We start from the raw sequence: 4,799 nt of genomic DNA, 5'->3' as shown, positions 1-4,799 counted from the left end.
TCTATATCTCAAGAGAAAGGGAACGGTGTTGTTTCCACTTCATAGGTATATGGATTAGCGATGCGGAGGCGCAGGCAAATTTTCTTCTTTGATTGGGAAGGTACTAACCTCTTCTATCTCTCAAGAGAAAAGGAACGGTGTTGTTTCCACTTCATAGGTATATTGATTAGCGATGCGGAGGCGCAGGCAAATTTTCTTCTTTGATTGGGAAGATACTAAACTCTTCTATCTCTCAAGAGAAAGGGAACGGTGTTGTTTCCACTTCATAGGTATATGGATTAGCGATGCGGAGGCGCAGGAAAATTTTCTTCTTTGATTGGGAAGATACTAAACTCTTCTATCTGTTTAGAACAACAAAACATTTCGTGAGAAACTTTAGAGCAGGCTTTTAATTCTCGCACGCAAATATGTTTGCAATAATGAAATAGCTCCTGAAAATACTGACAATTTGGCCCGAAACTTATTACGAATCTACAAAAATGTTTCTTCTCGACTGATCCCAATGGAGTAAGCAAATATCCCTTAGTAGTTCTTAGGCATATAGGTGAGCTGAAATTTGAATGCGAGCAAACATACGTTAAGAAGGACGAGATTAGATTTTTGCAACCATTTGCAATATCGTTTCATGGTGAAATATATATATCAAATCAGCGTGAAACTCTGAAACGATTTGAAAGTATTTGTATCCTAAGCATCTCTTACTTTCGCATAATTTTCAGAAGGAATGTTTTATCGGTTTTTACTTTAGTTTACAGATCAATTGCTTTCGGATTTCTAATCAGACAGTATATGTCAAAGGTTTAATCGATGCCAAGTGTATTTTCCCTACATTTTTCACTTTCTTCAGTTGTTTTCTTCTTCTTCGTCTTCTTCTTCTAAATTTGACTAAAGTCCATATATAATTGTTTTTTTTTCTACTTATTTTTCGCGATGACTGATAAGCGTCGGTAAGTCACAAAATTTTATAAAATTCTAGCGCGTGCTAGTCACGTTCTCGGAAAGAAAAAAAAGTGAAGAGCAATAAAGATTAGAAAAAGGTTTATCCTAAACCTAACTGCACTTTTGGCATTCAAACTAAAGCACACCTATACTCATATAAAACATTTAAAAATTAATATTAAAAAAGAGGAAAAAAAAAACTTAATCTATCGTCTCATCATGCCGGGTGCTTGGCATTAAACATAACGCCATGATTTTCGCGTTGATGGATTGCCGTCAGAAAAGCCGAATAACTAACCAAACTGTGAATGGTTCATCTCTTATTTTATTGTACGGTCGAATTTTTTAAACATTAAACATAAATGCGCTTAATTGCCAGTAAAGCATATTTAACTTGGGTGCGCTTGTTTGTAGTCGGTTTTTTTGGGATTTGTTTTTTTTTTTTTTTTTTTTTTTTTTTAACTAAATATCAAAACGAAGCAGAAAAAAATTCCTGCAACTTAATTGTGGATCATTTCCGTTAATGCTTGAAGCGATATTTTGGTTAAGAGACACAGATATTATAGGTTTTGGGCACAATCAACGTTATTTTCTTTTATTCCTGCTCACTCTCCGATAACAATTAACCGGATTTTTGTTTTCTTTTTTTTCTTGGGCGAATTTTATATAAAAACTATTTTATATATTTAATATCTTGTGTCCTTAGTAATCAGCGTATTATTAAAGAAGAGATGAACATGAAATGTTTTTTGGCTCTTTGAGCTTAACATTAAAATCAAATTTTTGCCTTTAGGCGCATCAACAATAACAAGAACAAGAACATGAGCAGCGGCATGAGCAAACTTTACGCGGCATGGCTGGTAGAAAAAAAGTGTTTGCTTTCGAGTCGACGGTTTCATTAGCTGCCGTTTGCAGACATTATGTTTTTCTCAAGAATTTCGTATAATTTTAACCAAATTGTTGTCTAACGGTTGTTATGTTGAAAAAATACTATGCCTACTCATTAATTATCAAAATTATAGAAAAATTCCGGGTCGTGTTCGACTCAAATCGAATTCAATTGAATAAGGATTTTAGTATAAGCGTATTGGCTCAATATTTTTCAGAAAATTTAAATGGAAATTTTTTTGAATTAACTCGTTGCACTCGAAGTTTCTTTTCATCTCGTATTGAAATTCGCGAGCCGCGACCGTCATTTTTCACCAACACCGAAACACCCGAATACTAGTTTTTACGATTTGTTTTTGTTTTCATGTTAAGAACTGCAAATTATTTACAATGTCTCCGTAGCGGAGCATTCGACTTTGAAGACCAATTTTAAATGGCTCCGCTTCGGAGTCCTCGAGTGCAAAGGGTTAAAAAAAGAAAAATTTTTTTTCATATCCCAGCGAATTTTTGTTTGTTAATTTGCTAAATAACAGAAGAAGAAGAAGAAGAACACTTTCTATTTGTAGATATTCGAAAACACTTTTTCAGTATGTTTTTTTTAAGCAAAAGGTTTTTCTCATTTCCTATTTTACTATGTATGTAAATCTCTTGTCGGTCTTCCCGACCATAGCATTCTTGACATTTTGCGTTCTTGCAATTTAGTAGCTTACTTCGATGTCTTACTTTTTTCAAATCATGTCATCAAGCCTTATAAGTGTTTACAATCAATTTATGAATCTATTCTCTTTTACACTTTTTTCCCTTCCTTCCACCACCACCCTCCCTTCGCCCTTCTCGATTCCATCATATAACTTTGTATACTCATATACCACATTTCATCGTACACATCACAATGAATTCCTTGCTCTCCTTGTTCCATTTTACGTGGCGGACAAGTAATATGCGTATTTTAAAAACACTATAAAAAAAAAGGTAACGCGGCGGACATATATAAGAAGCAAAATTATAAAAAATGCTTATCAAATAAAAACTAAAATAAATTAATAATATTATATTCCAAAGCTAACCCCAACCTTAGTAAGGCTCACACAAAGAACCCTGTGTTCACATTAGGCCTTTTTTACACATCCTACACAGCGAATTTTCTGACGTTAATTTGCTGAATAACACAAGAAGAAGTAGAAGAGGAAGAAATTTCTTTCTTATTTTTTTAAACATTTTAAAATCTTTCGCCTAAAATTTTTTTAAAATTTTTTAGTATATATTTTTTAAATATCTTAACTCAACATCCTAAAAAAAAAAAATGTTTTTTAAGCAAGCGAGAGGCAATGTGACATGGATTACGGAGTTTTTAAGCAAGCGAGAGGCAAGGTGACATGGATTACGGAGTTTTTACGATTCAAGTCGGAATATATCTGTAGAAGTCTTTTCGCCTTTGGAGTGTAAAGGACATCTTTCGAAATCTATCGATTTAGATGCGTAGCAGACCAAAGCCTGTGGTCTTAGGGGGGCCTTAGGGTGACCCCTACCTACGAAAGTTCTAGCTTTGCAAGTAGCCAACCATCAAACCAGACGGATTTTGCTGGGCTCTACGTAAGACCTGCTAATTTCACGCGCCAACGATATGCTTGTTCCTGCCGAAACTTTTTGCTTAAAAGATGTATACGGAGACCTTTGCGATAACATCGTTGAAGTGACCCTTACGCCAAGCTTCGGTTGGATGAGCCGTCATAGCCAGTAAAGCATTATCTTACTCCTCGCACTTATCATAAAGGAATATTAATTCGGACCAGGGATGAGTAGATTTGCCAACTCGTAACACCTTCCACGAGACCAAAACAGGTCAAGGTGCTACCGCATTTTAGAGGGCTTGAATTTCGAATAAAGAATGGCCAGTTCAGTAAATAAGACCATGTCAGCGCGTTCCACGCCTAAAGAAGAGTTGATCTTCCAATCTATCGGCATGCGCCACATCTGAACCAAATGAAATTCCTCTGCATAGACTTGGGCAAAAACACATCGCCTTCCAAGTACGAGTCGAATTAGTTTTGTGAGCCAAATCTACAGCGTCTTGGAATTCTTTCATATACACCTACGTAATGGCTAAACGGGCAAAATTGCTAACGTTATTGTTTAACAATTTAGCGGCATCGTGCATGCCATCGCTAAAACAGCGATCTCAAATTTTTTCTTTATCTGCATGATTGGGTCCAGAAAGAAATTCTTCAAAGTCAATTGTACAACCAGTTTGAGCATAGGCATAAATTAATTCACTTTCAATATAAGACTCGCGAGCCTTCTTACGAGTCACTTGTAGATAACGCACTAAATTCTCCAACACTGACTACATCGATGGCTTCTTTAACTAAAACCTGCAAATTCATAATCCTGTTCCCTATTGTTGACTTGTTCGATAAGTACTTGATGGCTGAAGTGTTGACGTCAAATTTCTTAAAAATTGCAAAAGAATCTCGTACAATAGATACAAAAGGCTATATTTGCTATGTCAGGCCCATCGTAATAATCCAGGCGATCGATGTAATCCATTAACCTTGTGCGATTAGCTTTAAAGACTGCACGATGATCCGAAAACGCTGATGAATTTAAAATGATTTTGTCCGACAATTGGATAAGCTCGTTGGGTAAATCACCAGTCATAAAGGCCTTGACGCGCAGGCCAGGCCATGAGACATCATCGGTACCTTGGGTTTCTAATAGCGCGGTTTGTACTATTTGATGAATGACTTGACGTTTGCAAGGCTTTAGCATTCAACCAAATACGATGCGCAATATTTTCATCTCATCATCTCGTTTAAGACGATAAACATGAAGACGGAAACTGTGACAGCATCTGGACTTTGTTTATGCTCTTTGTTCCGATGATGCGAAGTATTTGCACTATGATGTCTGCCACAGACATCAAATTGTATGTTTATGGTTAGTGATTGTTACACATATTTAATTAAAATATT

General features: G+C 35.8%; 1 pseudogene; it reads right to left on the bottom strand.

Annotated features, from left to right (window-relative positions):
• Nucleotides 1-3,478: 3,478 nt before the first annotated feature.
• Nucleotides 3,479-4,596, bottom strand: LOC119636302 (annotated as a pseudogene).
• Nucleotides 4,597-4,799: the final 203 nt, after the last annotated feature.

Source organism: Glossina fuscipes, unplaced genomic scaffold (genome assembly GCF_014805625.2).
Source record: "Glossina fuscipes isolate IAEA_lab_2018 unplaced genomic scaffold, Yale_Gfus_2 28, whole genome shotgun sequence".
In the NCBI taxonomy this organism is placed as follows: Eukaryota; Metazoa; Arthropoda; class Insecta; order Diptera; family Glossinidae; genus Glossina; species Glossina fuscipes.
The sequence above is the reverse complement of the archived record's forward strand: the minus strand, read 5'-3'. Positions and strand labels throughout refer to the sequence as shown.